A 23932-nucleotide genomic window follows, 5' to 3' on the forward strand; every position below is an offset into this window, starting at 1 on the left:
CAATACCACAGAAATACAAACAATTGTAAGAGAATATTATGAAAAACTATATGCCAACAAACTGGACAACCTAGAAGAAATGGATAAATTCTTAGGAACACATAAACTACCAAAACTGAAACAGGGAGAAATAGAAAACTTGAACAAATAAGCAGCAAAGAAATTGAATCAGTAATCAAAAAACTCCCAACAAACAAAACTCCAGGTCCAGATGGCTTCACAGGTAAAGTCTATCAAACATTTAAAGAAGAGTTAATACCTATAAATCTCAAACTATTCCAAAAAAGTGAAAAGGAAGGAAAACTTCCAAATTCATTCTACAAGGCCAGCATTACCCTGATACCAAAACCAGATAAAAACTCCATTAAAATAAAGGGCACCACAAGACAATATCCCTGATGAACATGGATGCAAAAATTCCCAATGAAATTCTAGCAAACCAAATCCAACAATACATTAAAAAAAATCATTCACCACAATCAAGTGCAGTTTATTCCTGTGGCAAGGGTGGTTTCAATATTCACAAATCAATCAATGTGATACACCATATTAATAAAAGAAAGGATAAGAACCATACGATCATTTCAATAAATGCAAAAAGGCATCTTTTATCAATTCATGATAAAAACCCTCAACAAAGTAGGCTTAGAGGGAACATACCTCAACACAACAAAGGCCATTTATGAAAAACCTACAGCTAATATCATCCTGAATGGGTAAAAACTGAGAACTTTTCCTCTATAGTCAGGAACCAAACGGAGATGTCCACACTCACCACTTTTATTCCACAAAGTACTGGAATAGACAGCAAGTAGACAACAAAAAGAAATAAAAGGCATCCAATTCAGTAAGGGAGAAGTAAAACTTATACTATTTGCAGATGACATGATACTATATATAGAAAACCCTAAAGACTCCACACACACACAAAAAAAATACTTGAAGTAATAAATGAATTCAGTAAAGTTGCAAAATACAAAATTAATACCAAGAAATTGGTGCATTTCTATACACTAATAATGAAGAAGCAGAAAGAGAAATTAAGAAAAACAATCCCATTTATAATTGCACCAAAAAAAAATACCTAGGAATAAATTTAACTAAAGAGGTGAAAAGACCTGTACTCTGAAAACTATCAAACAATGATGAAAGAAATTAAAGATGACACAAATGAAAAGATATTCCATGTTCATGGATTGGAAGAATTAATATTGTTAAAATATTCATATTACCCAAAGAAATCTATAGATTCAATGCAATCCCTGTCAAAATACCAACACCATTTTTCATAAAACTAGAATAAGTAATACTAAAATCTGTATGGAATGACAAAAGACTCCAAATAGCCAATGCAATCTTGAGAAAGAGAAAACAAGCTGGAGGTATCTCAATCCCAGATTTCAAGTTATAATATAAAGCTATAGTAATCAAAACAGTAGAGTATTAGCAGAAAAATAGATACATGTATCAATACAAGAATTTACAACAGGGAAAAGACAGTCTCTTCAGTAAATGGTGCTGGAATAAATGGACAGCTACATGTAAAAGAATAAAAGTGGACCACTTTCTAACACCATTTACAAAAATAAAGTCAAAATACTCAAAAAGCTAAATGTGAGACCTGAAACCTTAAAAATCTTAGAAGAGAACACAAACAGTAATTTCTCTAACATCAGTCATAGAAACATTTTCCTAGAAATGTCTGCTGAAGCAAGGGCGACAAAAGCAAAAATAAACTCTTGTGACTACATCAAACTAAAAAGCTTTTGCACAGCAAAAGGAACCATTAACAAAACAAAAAGGCAACCTACTGAATGGGAGAAGATATTTGCAAAATCATTTATCTGATAAGGGGTTAACATCCAAAATATATAAAGAACTTATAAAACTCAACAACAAAACAGCAATCTGATTAAAAAATGGGCAGAAGACCTGAATAGACATTTCTCCAAAAAAGATATACAAATGGCCAACAGACACATGAAAAAATGCTTAACATCACTAATCATCAGAGAAATGCAAATCAAAACCACACACGTTATACCTATCAGAATGGCTAAAATCAGAAAGACAAGAAATAAGTGTTGGTAAGGATGTGGAAAAAAAGAAACCCTCATACACTGTTGAAGGGAATGTAAACTGGAAGCAATTGTGGAAAATTGTACAGAGGTTTCTCAAAAATTTAAAAATAGAAAAACCACATGATCCAATAAGTCCACTACTGGGTATTTTACCCAAAGGAAACAAAAACTAATTCAAAAAATATTTACATCCTTCCCTATGTTGATAGCAGCATTATACAATGTAACCAAGATATGGAAGCAACCTATGTGTCCATCAATAGAAAAACAGATAACAAGATGTAGTGGTGGTGGTGGTGGTGAGTGTGTGTGTGTGTACATGTAAATACATAAGTCATGGGAATATAGTCACTGTTATTATAATAGCCTTGTATGGTGACAGGTGGTAGCTACACTTGTGCTGAGCATAGCATAATGTTTAAACTTGTCAAATCACTATGTTACCCACCTGAAACTAATGAACATTATATGTCAACTACACTCAAATGCAAAAAAAAATTTTAATGCAGAATTGTGAGACTGAATAAAAACCAAGAACCAATTACATGCTGTGTACAAGAAATTCACATTAAATACACTGATAGATCAAAAGAAAAAACATGGAAAAAAGATACACCATGCAACAACTATTCATTAGAAAGCTAACTATATTAATATCAGACAAAGTAGACTTCAGAAAAATAAGAATGTTACCAGGAATAAAGAGAAACTTTTCATAGTAATAAAGTAATCAGTTCACCAAGAAGGTGTAATAATCATAAATATCTATGCACCTAGTAACAGCTTCAAAACATATGAAGCAGAAACTGACAAACTGAAAGAAGAAATAGAGAAGTCCACAACTGTCGAGAGATATTTCAATACTCCTGTTTCTATAACTGGTAGAAACAGGAAGGAAAAATCAGTAAGGATAAAGAAGACTTAACAATATCAATCAAGTTTGACCCAACTGACAGTTACAGAGTACTCTATTATTATTAGCAAAATGCCATAAATTTCAAACACATACATATAACATTCACCAAAATAGATCCCATCTTAAGACACAAAATAAGTCTTAATAAATTCAGTGCCATAAAACAAGTTTCAATAAATCTAATGAAAATAAAATTATACAAAATATGTTCTGGAACCACAACTAAATTAAAATAGAATTCAATTCCAGAAAGATATCTGGAACATTCCAAAATATGTGGAACTTGGCAATACATTTCTATATAATCCATACGTCAAGGAACCAACTTGATTTTGTGGGGAAAAAAATCATTAGGGAGCTTAGAAAACATCTTGAACTAAAGGAAAATGATAACAAACCGGGGCGCCTGGGTGGCTCAGTCATTAAGCATCTGCCTTCGGCTCAGGTCATGGTCCCAGGGTCCTGGGATCGAGCCCCATGGGGCTCTCTGCTCAGTGGGTGGCCTGCTTCTCCCTCTCCTACTCACCCTGCTTGTGTTCCCTCTCTCGCTGTGTCTCTCTCTCTCTGTCAAATAAATAAATAAAGGATCTACTTCTTGTATTAACTTTAGATTAGTAACCCCAAAATGAATAAAAAGCATTCTGCTTTTTGTTTGCCTAAAAAAAAAAATAATAAAATAAAATAAAATCTTTTAAAAATACATAAATAAATAAAGGAGAATGATAACAAACTTGTAAAAATTTGTGGGGTCATTTAAGGCAATGTTTACAGAGAAATTTATGGCTTTAAATGCTTATATTAGAAAAGAAGAAAGTTCCAATAATCAATTGTCTATCCATTTTAGGGAACTAGGAAAAGAAAAGCAAATTAAACCTAAAGTAAATAGGAGAAAATAAATAATTAAGAGTGGAACACAATAAAAACAAGACAAAAAAAAGGAAAAGAGCAATGAAATATAAACCAGTTCTTTGAAAAGTCTGATAAAGTTGAGAAGAAATTCTAGTTTAAAGAAAAAACTCAATTACTAATATTAGGATCAAAAGAAGGAAAATCATGAAGATCCTACAGACACTTAGAATAAGAGACTACTATAAAGAAATCTAGGAAAAAAAATTTCTGATCACTTAGATGGAACAAATTCCTTAAAGACACAAATTACCAAAATTGATTATAGAAGAAACAGAAATTCTAAATAGCTGCCATATCAATTAGAGAAATTGACTTAGAATTAATCCCTTCTCACAAATAAAATTTCAGGCCCAGATGGCTTTACTTACTCAAGTTCATTATTATTATTTCAAATATTTAAGAGAGAAATAATATCAGTTCTTTAGAAAGAACTTAGAATCTAATAGAGGAGGAGGGACCTTTTCTCAGCTGACTTTATGAGACAATTCTTTCCCTGATAACAATAAGAGGCAAGGACATTACAAGAAAAGAAAATTTAAGAGTAATATTTCTCATGTACATAGAGGCAGAAATCTTAATAAAATATAAGCAAATTAAATCCAGCGATACATAAAAAGTATAATACATTATGACCAAGTGGGGTTTTCCCAAGAATACAAAGGTGGTATAACATGTGGAAAAAAAAAAAAAATGTAATTCACCATATTAACAGAATAAAGGAGAAAAGATATCTGAGCATCTCAATAAATGTAGAAAATGTATTTTACAAACTTCAATACCCATTCATAATTTTTAAATCTCAGAAAACTGGGACTAGAAGGAAACTTCCTCAACTTGATAAAGGGTATCTACTAAACCTGCAGCTAACATCATACTTAATAATGAAGACAGTATTCCACCCCACCCCCGCAACGATCAGGAACAAGGCAAAGATATCTGCTCTAACAACTTCTGTTCAACATTGTGTTTGAGGTGCTACTAGTGAAATAATGCGAAAAAAGAAACAAAAGACATAGAGTTTGAAAAGAAAAAAGTAAACTATCTTAATTTGCAAAAGAAATTATTGTGTACATAAAAAATGCTAAGAAATCTATGAAGAAAAAGCTACTAGAATTAATAAGTAAATTTAGCAAGTTTATAGGCCACATGATCAATATTTAAAAATTAGTTGTATTTATATACCCTAGCATGAACAATTAGAGAAATCGAGAAAATAATACCATTTGATTAACATGAAAATTAAATACTTAAGGATAAATTTAATAAACATATGTACACTGAATTTATAAAATATTGCTGAGAAAAAATGAAGATCTATACAGATAAGGAAATACTGGAAAACTCAATAGGGTTAAGATATAAATCATCCCTTCCTAAATTGATCCAAAAAGATTAATGTAATCCTAATTAAGATCCCAGGAGGCTTCTTTGTAAAGGCTGACAGGTTAATTATATTTATATGGAACATTAAAAGACCTTGAACAATGAAAACAATTTTGAAGAACAAAGTTGTAGAACTTACACTACTTATTTCAATACTTACAGGTACAGTTATCAGAAGAGTATGTATTGACTGACATAAAGAGCAACAGAACAGAAGAGACCAGTGGCTATGGGTATGTGTATATATATATATATATATATACACACATATATATATGGTCAATTTATTATTTACAAAGGTGCTAAGATAATTCAATGGGGAAAGAACAGTCTTTTCAACAAATTGTGCTGGAACAACTGGAAAGCCATATGGGAAAAAAAATGAAATTCAATCCTTACCTCATATCACACACAAAAATTGCCCAAAATGGCTCACAGACTTAAACATGAAAATTATAGTGCTTCTAGAAGAAAACAGAGGAGAAAATGTTTGAGACCTAGGGACAGGCAAATATTGACTTGTTTTGGTCAATAAAATGTGAATGGATATGAAGTGGCAGCTTTAAGTGCCAGGGTATGATATAACATGCTCCTTTTCCCATGTAATCATGAAAGCATCTGTCAAAAGGGAATCTCTGTCAACCTGTGCAGAGATCCTTTGTGGACATGTGGCATGAGTGAGACTTAAATCTTTGCTATGATAAACCACTGATAATTTGGGCATTCTTTGCTACTGAAGCATATTCTAGTCCAGTCTGTAATAAATGTTTTGGATACACAGTTCATATGCTATTTTTCTTAGAAATGTAAGGTCTTATTGGCACTTTTAATGTAGAAAGCTGGCAAATCATCAGTTGAGAACTTCAGTCAAGCATGAAATTTGAGGTATGACCTCAAAAAAACAAACGTGCTGTTAAAGGTGACTTGTGTCCATCCTTTGGGCAAAGAAAAAAAATTAGAAAAGTATTGTTAAAAGAATTTCAAGAAAAAGGTATGAAATAATTTCTAGTGAACCTATGCTCTAGATTTTAAATCCATACTTTTATTCTACATAAATATGACTCTGTACTAATAGACAACCTCTGCTTTCTTACTAAACCTAACAAAGATTAGAAAGAAATGAAGACTCCATTGCAACCAACTGGCTTAAGGACTAATTAAATAGCTTGACTTTACATTGGACTTTAATTCCAAATATTACAATGACACACTCATTTCATCCATTCATTGTCTTTGTAGGTAGCAAATAAATCAGTGTTTTTGACTCTGAATACTTCCTCTTTTTAACTGACAAATGGATGTTAGAAATGGTATGCCAACATTTCACCATGAAGCTATCAATTTCCTTCCCAGAATCTGATCCACACACATTCCAAAAAATTAACACACAAGATTTAATCCAAGCATTTCTTCCTTTTCCCAAAATGTACAAGTTGAGTCCATTTTACAACAATCAGGATCATCCAATTTTGCATGTGGAGTTTGTTAAGTGCTGTGCCAAAAGAAAAGTCAGCCTGGTGGGAAGAAAAAAAAGCTGTGTTGCTCTATGACCATGGCCAGTAGATTGCACTCAGTTAACTTCTTTCAGGCATAATTCATCATGGACAGAGCCAATTTGTTAACACATGTTCTCTGGCTGAATTAGGCCATAGCCCTGTTGCCCTGCATACCATTATATCCATAGACATGCCAAATAACACTCCATTTTCAGTTGGGCAAACCAAATTAAAAACCCCTCCAAGACATTTATAAATTGCTTACCTCACCATGTCTATTGGTTAGATCTGTTTATAACTTCAAGGAACATTTCTGAGCACTCAGTAATCATAATATTGGGGCTTTTTACAAAGTAACAAGACCTCTCTTATAGTAATTACTATGTAATAGGTTTTTCACAAAAATACATTTCCCTTGGGGCGCCTGGGTGGCTCATTTAGTTAAGCGTCTGCCTTCAGCTCTGGTCATGATCCCAAGGTCCTGGGAAAGAGCCATATTGGGCTCCCCGCTCAGTGGGGAATCTGTTTCTCCCTCTCCCTCTGTCCCTCCCTGCCCCCAGCTCCCCCACCATGCTTGCACACATGCTCGCTCTCTCTCTCACTCTCTCTCAAATAAATAAAATCTTTTTAAAAAATACATTTCCCTTACATGCATAAATAACCTTATACTTTAATATTCTCATGATCTATTAATTTCCTATCAAATCTATGGACATAGCATTAAGAAAATAATATCAATTCTCAAAACAATTATTTAACTGGAACCAACAATTCCTTGTCCTTAAAATTCTTTAAACTTTCATCCCAACTATCCCCCTTTGTTTGATACTTGGCTAGAAATGGAGAAAATTGAAAGATTTTTCAAGTCCTGAAAAGCGAAGGCTTACAATTCATAAATTAGAAATCAAAGGACTAATTTTTCTGCTCACCTTCTCACAAGATCTTTTTATTTTTATTTTTTTAAATATCCATAGGAATAAAAAGAAAGAGTTGCCATGGTATTTTAGTATGATGTTATGTCCAGGAGATATCACAATTCAGAATATTTGCAGTCCATCAAATGAAACCTTACACAGCATATGTTTTTAAACTCCTATCAGTGTCATAAATGTTATAGGATTCATGGCTTGTTAGCTTATGGAGGCTATGATAATCAAAGCACTTCAAGGTGTTTTATACTACATCAGATTGCCAAGAAATCTGTTTCTCCCTACTATCCCTGCCTATTATTAAACTGGGCCATTCAAAATCCTTTCAGGGTATGGGCGCCTGGGTGGCTCAGTCGTTAAGCGTCTGCCTTCGGCTCAGGTCATGATCCCAGGGTCCTGGGATCGAGTCCCACATCGGGCTCCCTGCTCGGAGGGAAGCCTGCTTCTCCCTCTCCCACTCCCCCTGCTTGTGTTCCTGCTCTCGCTATCTCTCTCTCTGTCAAATAAATAAATAAAATCTTTAAAAAAAAAAAAAAAACAAAATCCTTTCAGGGTCAACACAAGTTGAAATTTGAATCATTAGGTTCCTTTATCATGAGGTATTATCCCAAGCATAAAACACTAAAAAGAGATGTACATCATTTCCTTTGCGTTCTCTTTCACTAGTCTTTTGTTCAGAGATCAGCAAAGATCTACACAGACAACAAACATATCTTAAGTATTTACAATGTTCCAGTTATCATGCTGTACTCTACAAATACAAAAGTGATTAAGTCCTGGTCTCAAGTTGCTTATGGTCTAACAGAGAAAACATCCCTTAATTACACAAACATAGAGACATTCTCAGGATGTTATGGTATTAACTTTCCCATGTATAATGTAAGTTTGGTACTTGGCTGGATCATCTTAAACTCTAACTATAAAAGTGTTCAACAGTACATTAACCATGGCAAGCAAAACATTTTTATTTTGTATATTTTATTTTGTTTACAACCCATTTAGAAAATTTTCTTGGGTTTTTTTATAAGCCAATTTTAGTTATTTTTTAAAAGATCTTGCAAAAATCTATCAATATCCAAAATTGTCTTTTTTGCCAGGTCTCAAAGATTCATGCTACAGCAGGATTGGACCATCTGCTTTACCCAAATCTCAGGAAACAGGGCTTACAAGTGTGAGTGGATTCTCTGAAGGTCTACACACAAGATACCATTAGTGGACACAGCCAAGGAACATTTTAGGTTACTACCAGCCTACTATCAATAGCCATAGGCCACATTTTCTTCTGAGGTCATCTAACCTTATTTTCATTTATAGGCTAATGTCATATGTAAGCCAGATTATCTAAAACAGTCACTTGATCTACAGATAGCAAACACAGTATTTTTTGAAGTGTATCAACAGCTTTCCTCTTTTATGTATCATAAAGATAGATAAAATTATCTATCTTCCTTGAAAATTAGGGTGATACTAAGATTGTTGCAGCATTAAAATAAAGAGAAATAAAAATTAGTAATCGCTTGGACCACAAAATAGAATTTTCAAGTCAATGAGGATAAGAAATAGTCCTGAAAGTCAGGCTTTGTATGAGAGAAAAGGATTTTCTAAATTCCTTTATGTCCTTGTTTAACAAATTAAGACACAGTCTGACTGATTTGATCACAGATTTTTCTATAAAAGAAGTCCATCCACTCTCACCACTTTTATATATAGTACTGCAAGTCCTAACCACAGCAATTAGACAAAAAAAAGAAATAAAAGACATCCAAATTGGTAAAGAAGTAAAACTTTCACTATCTGCAAATGACATGAAACTATATACAGAAAACCCTAAAGACTCCACCAAAAAAAACTACTAGAACTGATCAATGAATTCACTAAAGTTGCAGGATACAAAATCAATGTACAGAAATCTGTGGCATTCCTATACACTAATACTGAAGCAGCAGAAAGTGAAATTAAGAAAACAATCCCATTTACAATTGCACCAAAAAGAATAAAATACCTGGGAATAAACTTAACCAAAGAAATGAAAGACCTGTACTCTGAAAACTATAAAATATTGATTAAAGAAATTCAAGACAACTCAAAGAAATGGAAAGACATGCTAATGAATTGGAAGAACAAATATTGTTAAAATGTCTATACTACTCAAAGCAATCTATAGATTTAATGCAGTCCCTATCAAAATACCAACAGCATTCTAGTTCACAGAACTAGACAAACAATCCTAAAACTTGTATGGAACCACAAAAGACCCCAATAGCCAAAGCAATCTTGAAAAAGAAAAATAAACCTAGAGGTATCACAATTCCAGACGTCAAGATATACTAGAAAGCTGTGATAATCAAAACAATATGGCACTGGCATAAAGACAGACACAGATTAATAGAACACAATAGAAAACCCAGAACTAAACCCACAAGTATAATGTCAATTAATCTTCAACAAAGGAAGAAAGAATATGCAATGAGAAAAAGACAGTCTCTTCAACAAATGGTGTTGGGAAAACTAGACAGCTACATGCCAAAGAATGAAAGCAGACCACTTTCTTACACCATACACAAAAATAAATTCAAGATGGATTTTGAATTTATGTGCAACCTGAAACCATAAAAATCCTAGAAGAGAATATAGGCAATACTTTCTCTGACACCAGCTGTAGCAACATTTTTCTAGCTATGTCTCCTGAGGCAAGCGACATAAAAGCAAAAATAAACTATATCAAAATAAAAAGTTTCTGCACAGTAAAGGAAACAACAAAAGCAAAAGGCAACCTACTGAATGGGAGAAAATATTTGCAAATGACATACCCAATATTTAGTATCTAAAATATATAAAGAACTGATAGAGCTCAATACCCAAAAAACAATCCATTAAAAATGGGCGGAAGACATAAACAGACATTTCTCCAAAGACATACAACTGGCCAACAGACACATGAGAATATGCTCAACATCACACACCATCAGGGAAACACAAATCAAATCAAAACCACAATGAGATACCACTTCACACCTGTCAGAATAGCTAAAATCAAAGCCACAAGAAACAAGTGTTGGTGAGGATGTGGAGTAAAAGGAACTCTCTTGCACTGTTGGTGGGAATGCAAACTGGTGTAGTCACTGTGGAAAACAGTATGGAGATTCCTCAAAAAGAGAAAACTAGAACTACCCTATGATCCAGTAATCATACTACTGGGTATTTACCCAAAACTTACAAAAACACTAATTGAGGGGTGCCTGGGTGGCTGGCTCAGTTGTTAAGCATCTGCCTTCAGCTCAGGTCATGATCCCAGGGTCCTGGGATTGAACCCCGCATCGGGCTCTCTGCTCAGCGAGAAGCCTGCTTCTCCCTCTCCCACTCCCCCTACTTGTGTTCCCTCTCTCACTGTGTCTCTGTCAAATAAATAAATAAAATCTTTAAAAAAAAAAAAACACTAATTGAAAGGGCTACATGCACCCTTATGCTTATTGCGACATTATTTACAATAACCAAATTATGGAAGCAGCCCATACGTCCACCAATATATGAATGGATAAGGAAGATGTGGTGTGTGTGTATATAGACACACACATATATATACAATAGAATATTATTCAGTCATAGAAAAGGGGTAGAATCTTGCAATTTGCAATGACATGGATGGGATAAAGAGTATAATGCTAAGTGAAATAAGTCAGTCAGAGAAAGACAAATATCATATGATCTCACTCATACATGGAATTTAAGAAACAAAACAAACAAGCAGAGAGAAAATAAAAGACAGAGAGGCAAATCAAGAAACATTGTTACCCCAGAGAACAAACTGGTGGTTACCAGAGGGGAGGTGGTTGGGGGGATGGGCTAAATAGGTGATGGGATTAAGGAATGCACTTGTGATGAGCACTGGGTGATCTATGGAATTGTTGAATCACTATATTGTACACCTGAAACTAATATAACACTGTATGTTAACTAACTGGAATTAAAATAAAAACTTAAAAAAACTGGTCAAAATGGTAGATTTTATGTTATGTATATTACACTATGATAAAAAAAGAAGATAGTAACTATTAAACATTAAAATAATGCTTCATATGGTACTTAGTAACAACGTACTCTACAAAGTGAAGTCTCCAAGGGATACATGCTGTATAAATTACATATCTTACTTATCAATGTGAATTTTCAACAGAAACAGACTAATATGTTAATAAGCAAATAAATAAAACAGCTAAAATATTTAAAATAAAGATCAGTAATAATTTCCTCATCAGAAGCCTTAGCAATTTACAAACTAGTTTGAGGGCCATATACATTTCATTCTTACTTAGAAGTACACTGAATAAGAACAGATAAAAATATGTTATTGTAACAGAATTTGAAGTAACTGTAAAATGATACCTGCTACAGATATATTAGTTTCACAACTAAATAAATATTTTTAAAAGTCACTGTATTCATTCTGTAACAAGTACCTTAACAAGTGAATATCAAAATACACATTATTTGTAAGTAAAAATATGAAAGAATATGGTGCAAACAAGCAAGCTAGAACACTAAGTCCTCTAAAGAGTTAAAATAAGCAGTAGTCTGAGCGGTCACCCTCTAGAACCATGTCTTCATAAATCTGATTCATTTATAGAGTGTTTTTGATGATAGGCAATTCTTTGTTGAAAGTTAAGTGCTCTTTTATATGAATAAATAAAGAAGTCTTTGGTTTGAACTAATACATTATTTTGACAAATGTTTATTGGAAACCCAATTATAGGTTCATAAATCAGGGTTCTTTGTGGTCCATCAGGTGAGCTCACCAATGCCACCAGATGTCATGGTGCATACCAACAGGGTAATTAAAACAACTCCATGGAATGCTGTCCTTCTACACAATGACAGTAATCAAAACAGAGGAAAAAAAATAGCTTATTATCTTTAATTTACTGAAAATGCTTTTGCAAGATGTTGTGACCATACCTTAAAGGAAAAAGAAACACATTTGTTTTCTATTTACTGCTAGATTAAAATGACAAGGTCAAAGGGTGCCTGGATGGTTCCATCAGTTAAGCATCTGACTCTTGATTTTGGCTCAGGTCATGATCTCAGGGTTGTGAGATCAAGCCCCATGTTGGGCTCTTCACTGGGCATGGGGGCATGGAGCCTGCTTAAGATTCTCTCTCTCCCTGTCCCTCTGCCCCTCCCCACTGCTCTCCCTCTCTAAATAAATAAATAAAATGACAAGATCAAGAATGATACATGATCTGTCAGTTGATTTTCAAAATTCTTCACAATAAAAAGGGAAAAAATTCATCTGCATATATCCCATGCCTGAACAATGTCCTTAGAAGAACTGCTCTTTTTTTCCTTCATTTCCTCCCTTCCTTGTCTTCCATCCCCCTTTTAAATAGCTGTTATTTCCTGAAGAAGTGAGTCCTATTAATAAGGCCTAGTATACCTGGGCCAATGTAGCACAATTCAGCTATATAGTGCATGGACCTGAGTTGTATGAAAAATTCCATGATAAAAGTTTACATTCTTCATTGTCAAAAAGAAAACGACAAGACAATTCTGGCAAAACCACAAACTCATTTCAACTGAAAATTGGAAAGACTTTTAACTCTAAAGATTTCCTGAAGTCCCTATATAGGCCAAATGTACCAACCATGAACAGGGAGGGGAATAAGGTATATAATGAAAGCACACATTTGTATATTATAACAAAGAGTAAGATATTTTCTTGACATTAGATTGTCTAAACCTAGTGAAAGATGCCAAAAAATCAGATCTGAGTGATTAGCTTGATAAATAAAATAAAATGTAAGAATTCTGTCTTCTACTATTACAAATTTGTTATAATTATCTCTAAGCATTTTAAATCTTGCCTTGTTGTCTGTTAATGACTCAGGTTTGCTTTCTATGTAGGTAAAGTATTTCTTCCTTTATAGAGAGAATGATACATACAATAAAGAGATATTTGAGTATTTTCTGGGATGGAAATAGAAATTTTATGCTTTCCTTGTGGTGCCTGGGTGGCTCAATCAGTTAAGTGTCATCTGCCTTCGGCTCAGGTCATGATCCCAGAGTCCTGGGATCGAGTCCCACATCGGGCTCCCTGCTCAGCAGGGAGTTGCTTCTCCCTCTCTCTCTGCCCCTCTCCCTGCTTGTGATCTCTCTCTCAAATAAATAAATAAAATCTTAAAGAAATTTTATGCTTTCCCATACAATATAGCTAAAAAGGGCTTCTGCTCTTTGTTCAGACATTACTACTTAGCAGTGGAAAATGAAGGATCTCTGCCTGTCCCAAATAATCACAAGCAATGCAGGCCAACACATCAGAGATTTGTCTCTAAACCAGCCAGACAACTCCACATGAAGTACCAGTTGAGTAAGACCACAAATGCAGAACTCTATTTTACTCTATAACTGCACTGCCCAAGCCTACCGGCTTGACTATTGTTAATAATATAAACAAGGAGGTGAGTGACAACTTAAAATAATAGCTGTTAAGCTACTCCAAACTTAAACCCAAGAAACCATGTCACCAAGACCAACTTAAAAATGTCAGTGTCTAAATACAACTATTATTTGTGAAAGACAAAAAAATGTTACCACTGTATCATAGGAAAAGTGTTTAGAAAGAACTGAACTGGGAGCTGGGTCTCCAAGCATCCCTGATTTGAATTCTATTTAAATAGGTGCCTGACTAGTATCCAAAATCCATAAAGAACTTCTTAAACTCAACACCCAAAGAACAAATGATCCAATCAAGAAATGGGCAGAAGACATGAACAGACATTTTTCCAAAGAAGATATCCAAATGGCCAACAGACACATAAAAAAGTGCTCAACATCGCTTGGCATCAGGGAAATCCAAATCAAAACCTCAATGAGATATCACCTCACACCAGTCAGAATGGCTAAAATTAACAAGTCAGGAAACGACAGATGTTGGCAGGGATGCAGAGAAAGGGGAACCCTCCTACACTGTTGGTGGGAATGCAAGCTGGTGCAGCCACTCTGGAAAACAGTATGGAGGTTCCTCAAAAAGTTGAAAATAGAGCTACCATACAGCCCAACAATTGCACTACTGGGTATTTACCTCAAAGATACAAATGTAGGGATCTGAAGGGGTATGTGCACCCCAATGTTTATAGCAGCAATGTCCACAATAGCCAAACTGTGGAAAGAGCCAAGATGTCCATTGACAGATGAATGGATAAAGAAGATGTGGTATATATATACAATGGAATATTATGCAGCCATCAAAAGGAATGAAATCTTGCCATTTGCAACGACGTGGGTGGAACTGGAGAGTGTTATGCTGAGCGAAATAAGTCAATCAGAGAAAGACATGTATCATATGACCTCACTGATATGAGGAATTCTTAATCTCAGGAAACAAACTGAGGGTTGTTGGAGTGGTGGGGGGTGGGAGGGATGGGGTGGCTGGGTGATAGACATTGGAGAGGGTATGTGCTGTGAAGTGTGAAAGACTGTTGAATCACAGATCTGTACTTCTGAAGCAAATAATACATTATATGTTAAAAAAAAAAAAGAAGAAGAAGATAGCAGCAGGGGAAAAATGAGGGGGCGGAATCGGAGGGGGAGATGAACCATAAGAGACAATGGACTCCGAAAAACAAACTGAGGGTTCTGGTGGGGGGGGGGGATGAGTTAGCCTGGTGATGGGTATTAAAGAGGGCACGTTCTGCATGGAGCACTGGGTGTTATACGCAAATAATGAATCATGGAACATTACATCAAAACTAATGATGTAATGTATGGTGATTAACATAATAATAAAAAAAATAAAATAAATGGGTGCCTGAATGGCCCTGAATTCCCATAATGAATTAAGAGACTTTTTTATTGGCTTGAGTTGAATGAATCTTCATAATATCAGATTAGTAGACAATTGTCAAGAGCAACAAACTGCTATGAACGTGGCATAACAGCACAAAGAGCTCCACTGACTCACTCCCAGTCAAACTGGAGAGAATTATGAAAAAGCAAGCAACTAAAGCCTCTGGAAATGGTCCTGTGTGTAAACAGCAAATGAAGAAACATCTATTCAACAAAACCTAAAAAATTTCCTATAAGTGAGAGTCTGTGGTATTTGAATCAAGACCATTTCTTCCACCCCACACCCAGCACAGTGAGGCAGACACTCTACTCAAGACTGCTGCAGCTAGGAACACGTGGCTCCCCCTTTCCCCAGTTCTCTCCCAGAGGGAGGAACTTTCTTCCTAGAAGCCAGCAAGATTTCAGTGTTTATCATCTTGTCCCCAGCTGCCTATTGCTGGAGATAAGTCCCAGGTAAGTGCGGTCAAGAAGTGGGAGCTCCCTTCTTCCACCGAACTCCCACTTGTGGGACTGAGGCTCCTACAGTGGGGAGTCACCAATAGAGAAACTTGCCATTGTTCCTACTTCTAGCTCCAGAGTCCTAGCCCAGAGATTTTGCCTAAGGAAGAAGCAGCCATAAAACAGATAGCTCCTGATCTCTTCGCAAAGAAATTGATTTCATTTGCAATAGAGCTTGGAGAAGTTTAACCGAAGAGCACTCTCAAGAAAGTGGAGGCTGTGGTAAAAGGCAATTGGAAGGAGATTTGTGTATGTAATAAAGAAAAGGCCTAGACTGTGGGCTGGTCAGCAGTTTAGAGAACTGGGGAATAAGACAGCTGGGAGGAGTCCTCCTGGGGTCAGAACAAATATCACACTGATCTCAGAAACTATTCTGTCCAAAGCGCCACAGTTTGATTGGATTCATTTGTCGAGGAATTTATGCCCTAGGACATTTTTTAAAAAAAACAGAGCAACCAGGCAGCAATTACCAGAGTTTTAACAGCTGAGTATGGTCAGAGAAAGAGTGGTAAAGGGCCCTACCACTGCTGCTATCATCCCAAAGTGACTGTGGGCACACCTAAAAGCTGTGCCTCCCTGAGGAGCAACATCAGATTCTTTACCTTGGTGGGTGGGAGGAGGGTGGGGGAAGCAGGGAATAGACTGCACTAAAATGATACAGCCAATCACTAAACAAACAAGCAAGTAACAATAACAAGCCTCAGAATGAGGGGACCAGTGCCCAGAGTTACTAAAATATATTATGTAAATTGTCCATAAAAATTACTGTATCAATAATATTAATAAAAATTAAGAAGCATGCAAAGAGACAGAAAAGTTTGACCCATACTCCAGAAAAAATAAAAGCAGGCAACAGAAACTTCCTGTGAGAGCAACCAGAAGTGTAATTTAACAGAAATATATTCGAAAGTAGCCATTATAAATATGTTCACAGAAATAAAGAAAACCATGTTTAAAGAAGTAAAGGAAGGCATATGGACACTGTTTTACCAAATAGAAAAATCAAAAAAGAGATAGAAATTGTTTTTAAAAAGAATCGAATGGAAATTCTGGAGTTAAAAAATGCAATAACTGAAATAAAAAAATTTACTAGAAGGGGATCAACAGTAGATTTGAACTGGCAGAAGAAAGAATTGGTAAACTTGAAGATAGATTGATGAATATTATGTAAACCAAAGAACATAGAGGAGAAAGAATGAAGAAAAATAAACAGCCTCAGAGAAATGTAAGACATCATTAAGCACAACAATATACAGATAAAGGCAGTACCAGGAGAGAAGAAAGGAAAGATCCATGACCAAGTGGATTTATCCCAGGAATTCAAGGTTGGTTTAGCATCTAAAAATCAATTAATGTAATATATATCAATAGAACAAAAAACAAGTCATCAATAATCATCTCAATCACAAAATCATCTCAAAAGAATTTGAAAAAAATCCATCACCCCTTCATGATAAAAAAAGTTAAACAAACCAGGCATGGAAAGGGATTTCTTCAACTTGATAAAGAGCATCTATGAAAACCCACAGCTAACATCATAATTTATAGTAAAAGGCTGAAAGCTCTCCCCCTAAGATGAGGAACAAGACAAAGATGTCTGTTCTCACCACTTCTAATTCAACACTGTACTGGAAGTTCTAGCCAAGAGAATTAAATATGAAAAAGAAATAAAAGACATCCAGATTGGAAGGGAATGAGTAAAAACATCTCTACTTGCAGATGATATGCCCTTGTATATAGAAAATCCTGCGGCACCTGGGTGGCTCAGTCAGTTAAGCATCTGCCTTTGGCTCAGGTCATGATCTCAGGGTCCTGGGATCAAGCCCCACGTCAGACTCCCTGTTCAGTGGAGAGTCTGCTTCTCCCTTTGCCTCTTCCCACCGCTTGCACTCTCTCTCTCTCTCCCTCTCACTCTCTCTCTCAAATAAATAAAATCTTAAAAAAAAAAAATAAAGAAAATCCTAAAGTACCACTAAAAATCTATTACAATTAATAAATGAGTTTAACAAGTTTGTAAGATACAAGATCAATACAAAAAAATTAGTTATATTTCTTATACACTGGCAATAAAAAATCTGAAAATGAAATCAAAACAATTTCATTCACAATAGTATCAATAAGAATAAAATACTTAGGAATAAATTTAACAAAAGCAGTGTAAAATTCATACTCTAAAAACTATAAAACCCTGTTGAAAGAAATTAAAGGAGATCTAAATAAATGGGAAGACATCCCACATTCATGGACTGAAAGACTTAACACTGTTAGGATAGTATTACTCCCCAAACTAATCTACAGATTCAACATATTCCCTATCAGAATCCCAGCCAACTTCTTTGTATAAATTAACAAGATGATTCTAAAATTTATATAAAATTGCTAAGGACCCAGAGTAGTCAAAACAATCCTGAAAAAGAAGAAAAAAACTAAAAGGACTCACTTCCCAATTTCAAAACTCACTCCCAATTTCAAAGCTTACTACAAAGCAACAGTAATCACCACAGTGTGGTCCTGACACAAGGACAGACATATAGACCAATAGAATAGAGTTGACAATCCAGAAATAACCCCATACTTTTGTGGCCAACTGATTTTCAACAAGGGTGCCAAGACCAGTCAATGGGGAAAGAATAGTCTTTTCAACAAATAGTGCTGGGACAATTGGATGCAAAATAATGAAGTTGGATTCTTCCCACCATATACAAAAATAAGTTCAAAATGGATTAAACACCTAAATGTAGGAACACAAACTATGAAACTCTTGGGAGAAAACATAGGGCAAATATTCATGACCTTGGATTTGGCAAAAGATTTTCAGATATTATGCCAAAAATATGAATAGTAAAAGAAAAATTGATCAATTATGCTTCATCAAAATTAAAACTTTTGTGCTTCAAAGGACACCATAAAGAAAGTGAAAAAAATAACCCATGGAATGGGAACAAATATTTATAAATCATATATTTGATAAGGGACTTGAATCTAGAATATATGAAGAACACTCACAAGTCAGTAACAAAAAGATAAATAACCCAACTAAAAACATGAGCAAAGGTTCTGAATAGACATTTCTCCAAAGAAGATATACAAATGGCAAATAATAAGTTTATGAAAAGATGCCTGACATCATTAGTCATCAGGGAAATACAAATCAAAACCGTAAGATACCATTTCTTCCCGACTAGGTGGCTAGAATCAAAAACTCAGATAACAAGTGTTGGTGAAGATGTGGAGAAATTGGAACCCCCATACACTATTTATAAGAATATAAAATGGTGCAGCCACTTTGGTGAAGAATGGCAGTTCTTCAAACAATTAAAGTTACCATATGACTTTGCATTCCACCTATAGGTATATACTCAAAAGAAACGAAAACATGTCTACACAGAAACTTGTGCAAATGGTTATAGCAGCATTATTTATAATAGCTAAATAGTGGAAACAACCCAAATGTCCATTAATGAACAACCAGATAAACAAAATATTATATATTCATACAATGGAATATTATTTTGCATAGAAAGAAATGAAGTACTAATACATGCTACAACATAAGTAAACTTTGAAAACAATGTTAAGTGAAAGAAGCCAGTCACAAGACCACATACTATATAATTCCATTCATATGAAAATCCAGAATAGGGAAATCTATAGACAGAAAGTAGATTAGTGGTTGCCTAGGGCTGGGAGCAGTGGAAGGAAAGATGGGAGTGGAGGGTTGTATTAGTGTTCTCCAGAGAAACAAAATCAATAGGATATGTGTATATATAAAGAAAGAGATTTGTTTTAAGAAATTGACTCATACAATTGTGGAGGCTGGTAAGTCCAAAATCTGCAGGGTGGCTAGCAAGCTGAAGACCCAGGATAAACTGATGATGTAGTTCAAGTCTGAAGACCAGAAGTCCTTCCTGCTGAGAGGAAATCAGACTTTTGTTGTATGCAGGCCTTGAAACTGATTGGATGAGGCCACCCATGTTATAGAGGACTATCTACTCAAAGTCCATATATTTAAATATTAATATCATCCAAAAACACCTTCATAGAAACATCCATAATAGTGTTTCACCACATTTCTGGGCCCTGTGTGTGGCCCAGCCAAGTCAACATACAAATTAACCATCACAGGATTGATAGATAAAGGTACAGGGTTTCTTTTTGAAGTGATAAAAATGTTCTAAAATTGTGGTAATGGTTGAACATGTTGTGAATACACTAAAGAGCATTGAACTGTATACATTTTAATAGGTGAGGGGTATGTGAATTATACCTCAATAAAGCTTTTTTTTTTTTCAAAAGGACAGACTACCACAATAATCTTCATATCCTTGGAAAACGCAAACAAGTTATTTTACCCACAATTCTTTGAAAAGGACTTTTCATCCATAGACTACCACAAAAACACAAATCACTCTCTGGAGGTGATCGATCAATAAGCAACCGATATTTACCAAGCCCTCTCTTAGCACAGTGCTGAACACATAGACAGCCCTCAGAAGTAAACACTGATAGTTTGATTCATTGCCCCCAAAAGGAATCAGGTGCTTTTCCTAGTGCTCTGTGGAATGAAACATATTCTATTCGTTTTTCCAGGGAATCAGAAAAAGCAACAGACTACGCTGCTGTTGCAAACTCTATGCAAAGTCCTCTGAGGGTCACAGAAATATAATCCCTGATCTATGTAAGCTTATAGTCTACTTAGCAAGACATACTACTAGACAAGAAACAAAAACTATAAGTAAAACTAGTGTTTAATCTTAAAGCAACCATAGCTAAGAGATTCTGTGGTCCATAAAAAATTAGAGAAATAATACTTACCAACAATTATTTAATGAAATCTTACCATTCATATAAATGCATTGTAATAGGCCTGATGGCTTTAAGGTTACTTTGCAGAGCTGGAGTGCTGGCCACGCAGGCTGTCAGGGCCCATGGTCCCAATGCAGTCCCTGCAGTGCACTCCATGGCATCTGGAAGTGGTGTTCCTATTGATGGCAAGCAGTTGAATGGGCTGGAGAGGAAGGTTATGATGGCTGAACAGAAGGGACTGGACCCATACAATATGCTACCCCCAAAGGCAGCTTCAGGCACCAAGGAAGTTCCTAATTTAGTCCCATCTATCACCAAAAAGCAATAGTGGACTGCATCTGTGAAGAGTAAACAGTGCCATCATCACAAAGGGGAGACCTAGCGATGCCCTAGCTGTGGAACCCATTACAAGCTGATGCCCCACCAGCTGGCCCACTGAGCCTTTGCACTAACTTACTCAAAATGTACCGTAAAGTTTCTTCTTTCCAGTAAAGACACTTGGCTCCTTCTCCCATTAAAAAGAAAAATGCATGTTCATATATACACACTACATGCACATATTCATGCGTATTTCCAAAGGCCAGAAAGTGATTTGCAATTTAAGCCTTAATTCTGATCTCATTAATAATTAGTTGTTTTTAGCAGTCTCTATAGATCATATTATCTACATATGAGGAACAATAAACACCACACAAGAAAAAAATAATGAAAAACTAAGATGTTATATGCAAAAGGGTTAAACGTTTTTGTGATATAATTCCAGGTTTTTTATTTGAGTATTCCTATTTTGTACATGTGGAAGCAATTTTACAAAGGTATAATGACATCAAAACCAAGTTCAAAATATACTGCATACTGGCGGAAGAATGTCAAAAACAGAAAATTTCAGGGGTGCCTGGGCGGCTCAGTAGTTAAGCATCTGCCTTCGGCTCAGGTCATGATCTCAGGGTCCTGGGATCAAGCCCCGCATCGGGCTCCCTGCTCAGCGGGAAGCTTGCTTCTCCCTCTCCCACTCCCCCTGCTTGTGTTCCCTCTCTCACTCGGTCTCTCTCTGTCAAATAAATAAATAAATAAATCTTTTAAAATAAATAAATAAGAAAATTTCAGGAATGGTTACAATCTATAAAACATTATCATATATGGTATTTCACTGATTTTTCACAATAGCCCAGAAAGATAGTTGTTGTTATTGCATAATTCTCACTCTACATATACAGAAATTGAGACTTGGAGAGATTAAATGATTCATCACAGTCACATAGGTAATAATGTCAAAGCAAGGAAACAAACTCAGGCCTTTGGGCTTTCAAATCAAAATTTCTACAATACAATGAAAATCAATTGCTGGTTCAAGCCAAGATGTCAAGATACTCAGAAAGATGTCTATGACTCTACAGCTATTATCTATCAAAATTAATTTTTTAAAAGTAATAACAACCACAATAAAGGCAGCTTTCAAGTTCTGTACTAGGTCAGGCAAACAGAAATTATAACAACCACCCTGCAAACTACATCTTTTGATTTTTCTGTAATCCTTGTCTACCATCAAAGCAACATATCTAGAAGAAAAAAATTACAAATCCCCTACACCATGTGGATCTTTATGTTCTACTAATTGAGGTTTAGCATAAACTTAATCTACTAAGTTTATAATATCTTTAAAAAGTACTTAGGTCTCTTTCATAAAATAAAAGTTGTGTCTTAAAACAATAAATAACACTTAAGTGTAGAATTATCTCCATAACAAACTAAACCTATTATCAAAATGTAGTCTCTTTGGGAAACCACAAATGGTTCCTGTTAACCTCAAAGACTACTAGGTATATGTGCAAATGCCCACTTACAAAAGTCCAACTTTTAATTTATCATGATCACGAAATGGGCTTTAGAGCTGCATTATACACCTCCGACCCCCGCAATCATAAGGACAAGCTTTGATTTATATTACAATTGAGAATGAGCCTCAAGATATTATACAGGAAATTAATATTTGGCTTTGGTATTCTCATGGCTTGTAGGAATATTGTAGTTGATAGCATAAACCAGGGAACCTATTAAGCAGCACATCCAGTTTGTCCATGGTTCCATTGCCCTCTAGTGGCTATTTTGAAACTAGTTATTAACAGCATTACTAGCCTTTGAAAATCAGCAAGAGCTTCTCAAAGCATGTAGGCAGACTAACAGCATCAGCAACATCTGGGAACTTCTTAGTCATACAAATTTCAAGCCCCACCTAAGATCTAGTGAAAAGAAACTGTGGATGGTGCCCAGCAATCTGTTTTAATGTATCCTGCAGGTGATTCTGGATGCACAGTAAATTTGAGAACCACTAGTCTAAAGGGAAGCATTTTAGTCATATCTGAAGTAAACGTGAATGCAGATAGGTGCATGTGATGATTAATTTTGAGTGTCAACTTGACTGGACTAAGGGATGTCCAGATAGCTGTTAAAACATTATTTCTTGGTGTGTCTGTGAGGATGTTTCTTGAAGATATTAGCATTTGCATTGGTGAATTGAGTAAACAAATGCCCTCCCCACTGTGGGTGGGTACCATCCAATCTATTGGGCCTAAATAGAACAAAAAGTCAGATTAAGGGCAAATTTGCTCTTTCTCTACTTGAGCTAAGACATCCATCTTTTCCTGCCCTCAGACATTGGCACCTCTGAGTTTAAGCTTTCAAATTCAGATCAGTAATTACACCATTAGCCCCAAAATTCTCAGGTCTTCAGTCTTGGACTGATTTACACCACTGGCTTTCATGGTTCTCCAGCTTGCAGATAGCATATCATGGGACTTTTCAACCTCCATAACCATGTGAGCCAATTCTTGAAAGAAATCTCCTCTAATATGTATAAGAACCCTGATACTGTATATGTGAGTGTTATGTGTATTGTTCATAATTATTCCTATGTTTTTTCTGAATTTCAAAAGGCCTTTTATATACACAGAATACTCTAGAAAAAACTTATATTTATTTGGGGAGACTTAAAAGTGCTATAAAGCCATGACTGAATGATACAGAAAACCATAGTATAAAATGAATAAAAGTAGGGGCGCCTGGGTGGCTCAGTCA

The 23932-nt window shown here is 35.3% G+C and overlaps 1 pseudogene; it reads left to right on the forward strand.

Moving 5' to 3' along the window:
* The first annotated feature begins 20921 nt into the window (after positions 1-20921).
* On the forward strand, positions 20922-21347 carry LOC144381733 (cytochrome c oxidase subunit 5B, mitochondrial pseudogene; annotated as a pseudogene).
* Positions 21348-23932: the final 2585 nt, after the last annotated feature.

This window comes from Halichoerus grypus, chromosome 5 (assembly GCF_964656455.1).
Source record: "Halichoerus grypus chromosome 5, mHalGry1.hap1.1, whole genome shotgun sequence".
Classification (NCBI taxonomy): domain Eukaryota; kingdom Metazoa; phylum Chordata; class Mammalia; order Carnivora; family Phocidae; genus Halichoerus; species Halichoerus grypus.